Below are 7,292 nucleotides of genomic sequence, written 5' to 3' on the forward strand. Positions count from 1 at the left end.
TTGTTGGGCAATGAGCATTCAAGGATCATAGCCATGATTGCCCTCCGGAAAGAAATGTTTTGGGGCAGATGCCTATTGGGCTATCAGCAGACCAAAATCATCCCAGGATTGCCCTCCGGAGAGAAATGTTTTGGGGAAGATGCCTATTGGGAAATCAGCAGCCAGGGATCATAGCCCTGATTGCCCTCCGGAGAGAATTATTTTGTGGCAGATCCCTATTGGAAAATTAGCAGCCAGGGATCATAGCCATGATTGCCCTCCGGAGAGAAATGTTTTTCGGGAAGATGCCTGTTGGGAAATGAGCAGCCAGGGATCATAGCCATGATTGCCCTCCGGAGAGAAATGTTTTGAGGCAGATGTCTATTGGGCAAGGAGCATCCAGGGATCATAGCCATGATTGTCTTCCAGAGATAAATGTTTTGGGGCAGATGCCTATTGGGCAACCAGCAGCCCGGGATCATAGCCATGATTGCCCTCCAGAGAGAAATGTTTTGGGGCATATGTCTATTGGGCAATCAGCAGCCTGGGATCATAGCCATAATTGTCCTCCAGAGAGAAATGTTTTGGGGCAGATGCCTATTGGGCAATGAGCAGCCCAGGATCATAGCCATGATTACCCTCCAGAAAGAAATGTTTTGGGGCATAGGTCTATTGGGCAATCAGCAGCCCGGGATCATAGCCATAATTGCCCTCCGGAGGAGAAAACTGTTTTGGGGCAGATGCCTATTGGGCAATCAGAAGCCTGTTGACTGCCCCCTGGAGAGAAATGTTTTGGGGCAGATGCTTGTTGGGCAATGAGCAGCCCAGGATCATAGCCATGATTGACCTCCGGAGAGAAATGTTTTGGGGCAGATGCTTGTTGGGCAATGAGCAGCCAAGGATCATAGCCATGATTGCCCTCCGGAGAGAAATGTTTTGAGGGAGATGCCTGTTGGGCAATGAGTAGCCAAGGATCATAGCGATGATTGCCCTCCGGAGAGAAATGTTTTGGGGCAGATGTTTATTGTGGATTCAGCAGCCAAGGATCACAGCCATGATTGCCATCCGGAGAGAAATGTTTTTGGTCTGATGCCTATTGGGCAATGAGCAGCCCAGGATCATAGCCATGATTGCCCTCCAGAGAGAAACGTTTTGGGGCAGATGCCTATTGTGCAATGAGCAGCCAAGGATCGTGGCCATGATTGCCCTCCAGAGTGAAATGTTTTGGGGCAGATGCCTATTGGGCAATGAACAGCCCAGGATCATAGTCATGATTGCCCTACAGAGAGAAATGCTTTGGGGCAGATGCTTATTGGGCAATGAGCATCCTGGGATCATAGCCATGATTGCCCTCTGGAGAGACATGTTTTGGGGCAGATGCCTATTGGGCAATGAGCAGCCCGGGATCATAGACATGATTGCCCTCTGGAGAGAAATGTTTTGGGGCAGATGCCTATTGTGCAATGAGCAGCCAAGGATCATGGCCATGATTGCCCTCCAGAGAGAAATGTTTTGGGGGAGATGCCTATTGGGCAATGAGCAGCCCAGGATCATAGCCATGATTGCCCTCCAGAGAGAAATGTTTTGAGCAGATGCCTATTGGGCAATGATCAGCCCACAATCATAGCCATGATTGCCCTCTGGAGAGAAATGTTATGGGGCAGATGCTTGTTGGGCAATGAGTAGCCAAGGATCATAGCCATGATTGCCCTCCGAGAGAAATGTTTTGGGGAAGGTGCCTATTGGGAAATGAGCAGCCCAGGATCATAGCCATGATTGCCCTCCGAGAGAAATGTTTTGGGGAAGATGCCTATTGGGAAATCAGCAGCCAGGGATCATAGCCATGATTGCCCTCCTGAGAGAAATGTTTTGAGGCAGATGTCTATTGGGCAAGGAGCATCCAGGGATCATAGCCATGATTGCCCTCCGGAGAGAAATGTTTAGGGGCAGATGCCTATTGGGCAACCAGCAGCCCGGGATCATAGCCATGATTGCCCTCCAGAGAGAAATGTTTTGGGGCATATGTCTATTGGGCAATCAGCAGCCTGGGATCATAGCCATGATTGCCCTCCAAAGAGAAATGTTTTGGGGCAGATGCCTATTGGGCAATGAGCAGCCCAGGATCATAGCCATGATTACCCTCCAGAGAGAAATGTTTTGGGGAAGGTGCCTATTGGGAAATGAGCAGCCCAGGATCATAGCCATGATTGCCCTCCGAGAGAAATGTTTTGGGGAAGATGCCTATTGGGAAATCAGCAGCCAGGGATCATAGCCATGATTGCCCTCCTGAGAGAAATGTTTTGAGGCAGATGTCTATTGGGCAAGGAGCATCCAGGGATCATAGCCATGATTGCCCTCCGGAGAGAAATGTTTAGGGGCAGATGCCTATTGGGCAACCAGCAGCCCGGGATCATAGCCATGATTGCCCTCCAGAGAGAAATGTTTTGGGGCATATGTCTATTGGGCAATCAGCAGCCTGGGATCATAGCCATGATTGCCCTCCAAAGAGAAATGTTTTGGGGCAGATGCCTATTGGGCAATGAGCAGCCCAGGATCATAGCCAGGATTACCCTCCAGAGAGAAATGTTTTGGGGGATAGGTCTATTGGGAATCAGCAGCCAGGGATCATAGCCATAATTGCCCTCCGGAGAAAACTGTTTTGGGGCAGATGCCTATTGGGCAATCAGCAGCCTGTTGACTGCCCCCCGGAGAGAAATGTTTTGGGGCAGATGCATGTTGGGCAATGAGCAGCCCAGGATCATAGCCATGATTGACCTCCGGAGAGAAATGTTTTGGGGTAGATGCTTGTTCGGCAATGAGCAACCAAGGATCATAGCCATGATTGTCCTCCGGAGAGAAATGTTTTGAGGCAAATCACTGTTGGGCAATGAGTAGCCAAGGATCATAGCGATGATTGCCCTCTGCAGAGAAATGTGTTGGGGCAGATGCCTGTTGGGCAATGAGCAACCCAGGATCATAGCTCTGGTTGCCCTCTGGAGAGAAATGTTTTGGGGCAGATGTTTATTGTGCAATCAGCAGCCAAGGATCACCGCCATGATTGCCCTCCGGAGAGAAATGTTTTTGGGCTGATGCCTATTGGGCAATGAGCAGCCCGGAATCATAGCCATGATTGCCCTCCAGAGAGAAACGTTTTGGGGCAGATGCCTATTGTGCAATGAGCAGCCTAGGATCATGGCCATGATTGCCCTCTGGAGAGAAATGTTTTGGAGCAGATGCTTGTTGGGCAATGAGTAGCCAAGGATCATAGCCATGATTGCCCTCCAGAGAGAAATGTTTTGGGGCAGATGCCTATTGGGCAATGAGCATCCTGGGATCATAGTCATGATTGCTCTCTGGAGAGAAATGTTTTGGGGCAGATGCCTATTGGGCAATGAGCAGCCTGTTGGGCAATGAGCAGCCAAGGATCATAGCCATGACTGCCCTCCGGAGAGAAATGTTTTGGGGCAGATGATTGTTGGGCAACGAGCAGCCAATGATCATAGCCATGATTGCCCTCAGGAGAGAATTGTTTTGGGAAGATGCCTATTGGGCAATCAGCAGCCCGGGATTATAGCCACGATTGCCCTTCGGAGAGAAATGTTTTGGGACAGATGCCTATTGGGTAATCAGCAGCCTGTTGACTGCCCACCGGAGAGAAATGTTTTGGGGCCGATGCTTGTTGGGCAATGAGCATTCAAGGATCATAACCATGATTGCCCTCCGGAGAGAAATGTTTTGGGGCAGATGCCTATTGGGAAATGAGCAGCCCAGGATCATAGCCATGATTGCCCTCCGAGAGAAATGTTTTGGGGCAGATGCCTATTGGGTAATCAGCAGACCGAAATCATAGCCATGATTGCCCTCCGGAGAGAAATGTTTTGGGGAAGATGCCTATTGGGAAATCAGCAGCCAGGGATCATAGCCCTGATTGCCCTCCGGAGAGAATTATTTTGTGGCAGATCCCTATTGGACAATTAGCAGCCAGGGATCATAGCCATGATTGCCCTCCGGAGAGAAATGTTTTTCGGGAAGATGCCTGTTGGGCAATGAGCATCCAGGGATCATAGCCATGATTGCCCTCCGGAGAGAAATGTTTTGAGGCAGATGTCTATTGGGCAAGGAGCATCCAGGGATCATAGCCATGATTGTCTTCCGGAGAGAAATGTTTTGGGGCAGATGCCTATTGGGCAACCAGCAGCCCGGGATCATAGCCATGATTGCCCTCCAGAGAGAAATGTTTTGGGGCATATTTCTATTGGGCAATCAGCAGCCCAGGATCATAGCCATAATTGCCCTCTGGAGAAAACTGTTTTGGGGCAGATGCCTATTGGGCAATCAGCAGCCTGTTAACTGCCTCCTGGAGAGAAATGTTTTGGGGCAGATGCTTGTTGGGCAATGAGCATCCTGGGATCATAGTCATGATTGCTCTATGGAGAGAAATGTTTTGGGGCAGATGCCTATTGGGCAATGAGCAGCCTGTTGGGCAATGAGCAGCCAAGGATCATAGCCATGACTGCCCTCCGGAGAGAAATGTTTTGGGGCAGATGATTGTTGGGCAACGAGCAGCCAATGATCATAGCCATGATTGCCCTCAGGAGAGAATTGTTTTGGGGCAGATGCCTAATGGGCAATCAACAGCCCGGAATCATAGCCATGATTGCCCTGCGGAGAGAAATGTTTTGGGAAGATGCCTATTGGGCAATCAGCAGCCCGGGATTATAGCCACGATTGCCCTCCGGAGAGAAATGTTTTGGGACAGATGCCTATTGGGTAATCAGCAGCCTGTTGACTGCCCACCGGAGAGAAATGTTTTGGGGCCGATGCTTGTTGGGCAATGAGCATTCAAGGATCATAACCATGATTGCCCTCCGGAGAGAAATGTTTTGGGGCAGATGCCTATTGGGAAATGAGCAGCCCAGGATCATAGCCATGATTGCCCTCCGAGAGAAATGTTTTGGGGCAGATGCCTATTGGGTAATCAGCAGACCGAAATCATAGCCATGATTGCCCTCCGGAGAGAAATGTTTTGGGGAAGATGCCTATTGGGAAATCAGCAGCCAGGGATCATAGCCCTGATTGCCCTCCGGAGAGAATTATTTTGTGGCAGATCCCTATTGGACAATTAGCAGCCAGGGATCATAGCCATGATTGCCCTCCGGAGAGAAATGTTTTTCGGGAAGATGCCTGTTGGGCAATGAGCATCCAGGGATCATAGCCATGATTGCCCTCCGGAGAGAAATGTTTTGAGGCAGATGTCTATTGGGCAAGGAGCATCCAGGGATCATAGCCATGATTGTCTTCCAGAGAGAAATGTTTTGGGGCAGATGCCTATTGGGCAACCAGCAGCCCGGGATCATAGCCATGATTGCCCTCCAGAGAGAAATGTTTTGGGGCATATGTCTATTGGGCAATCAGCAGCCCAGGATCATAGCCATAATTGCCCTCTGGAGAAAACTGTTTTGGGGCAGATGCCTATTGGGCAATCAGCAGCCTGTTAACTGCCTCCTGGAGAGAAATGTTTTGGGGCAGATGCTTGTTGGGCAATGAGCAGCCCAGGATCATAGCCATGATTGACCTCCAGAGAGAAATGTTTTGGGGCAGATGCTTGTTGGGCAATGAGCAGCCAATGATCATAGCCATGATTGCCCTCCGGAGAGAAATGTTTTGAGGCAGATGCCTGTTGGGCAATGAGTAGCCAAGGATCATAGCGATGATTGCCCTCCGGAGAGAAATGTTTTGGGGCAGATGTTTATTGTGGATTCAGCAGTCAAGGATCACAGCCATGATTGCCCTCCGGAGAGAAATGTTTTTTGGGCTGATGCCTATTGGGCAATGAGCCGCCCAGGATCATAGCCATGATTGCCCTCCAGAGAGAAACGTTTTGGGGCAGATGACTATTGTGCAATGAGCAGCCAAGGATCATGGCAGTGATTGCCCTCCAGAGTGAAATGTTTTGGGGCAGATGCCTATTGGGCAATGAACAGCCCACGATCATAGCCATGATTGCCCTCTGGAGAGAAATATTTTGGGGCAGATGTTGTTGGGCAATGAGTAGCCAAGGATCATAGCCATGATTGCCCTCCAGAGAGAAATGTTTTGGGGAAGATGCCTATTGGGCAATGAGCATCCTGGGATCATAGCCATGATTGCCCTCTGGAGAGACATGTTTTGGGGCAGATGCCTATTGGGCAATGAGCAGCCCGGGATCATAGACATGATTGCCCTCTGGAGAGAAATGTTTTGGGGCAGATGCCTATTGTGCAATGAGCAGCCAAGGATCATTCCATGATTGCCCTCCAGAGAGAAATGTTTTGGGGGAGATGCCTATTGGGCAATGAGCAGCCCAGGATCCTAGCCATGATTGCCCTCCAGAGAGAAATGTTTTGGGCAGATGCCTATTGGGCAATGATCAGCCCATGATCATAGCCATGATTGCCCGCTGGAGAGAAATGTTATGGGGCAGATGCTTGTTGGGCATTGAGTAGCCAAGGATCATAGCCATGATTGCTCTCTGGAGATAAATGTTTTGGGGCAGATGCCTATTGGGCAAAGAGCAGCCCAGGATCATAGCCATGATTGCCCTCCTGAGAGAAATGTTTTGCGGCAGTTGACTATTGGGCAATGAGTACCCGGATGCCTATTGGACAAGGAGCAGCCCAGGATCATAGCCATGATTGCCCTCTGGAGAGAAATGTTTAGGGCAGATGCCTATTGGACAAGGAGCAGCCAAGGATCATAGCCATGACTGCCCTCCGGAGAGAAATGTTTTCGGGCAGAAGCTTGTTGGGCAATGAGTAGCCAAGGATCATAGCCATGATTGCCCTTCGGAAAGAAATTTTTGGGGCTGATGCCTATTGGGCAATCAGCAGCCTGTTGACTGCCCACCGGAGAGAAATATTTTGGGGCCGATGCTTGTTGGGCAATGAGCATTCAAGGATCATAACCATGATTACCCTCCGGAGGGAAATGTTTTGGGGAAGATGCCTATTGGGAAATCAGCAGCCAGGGATCATAGCCCTGATTGCCCTCCGGAGAGAATTATTTTGTGGCAGATCCCTATTGGAAAATTAGCAGCCAGGGATCATAGCCATGATTGCCCTCCGGAGAGAAATGTTTTTCGGGAAGATGCCTGTTGGGAAATGAGCAGCCAGGGATCATAGCCATGATTGCCCTCCGGAGAGAAATGTTTTGAGGCAGATGTCTATTGGGCAAGGAGCATCCAGGGATCATAGCCATGATTGTCTTCCGGAGATAAATGTTTTGGGGCAGATGCCTATTGGGCAACCAGCAGCCCGGGATCATAGCCATGATTG

This window comes from Ambystoma mexicanum, chromosome 11 (assembly GCF_040938575.1).
Source record: "Ambystoma mexicanum isolate Mex_15411 chromosome 11, UKY_AmexF1_1, whole genome shotgun sequence".
Classification (NCBI taxonomy): domain Eukaryota; kingdom Metazoa; phylum Chordata; class Amphibia; order Caudata; family Ambystomatidae; genus Ambystoma; species Ambystoma mexicanum.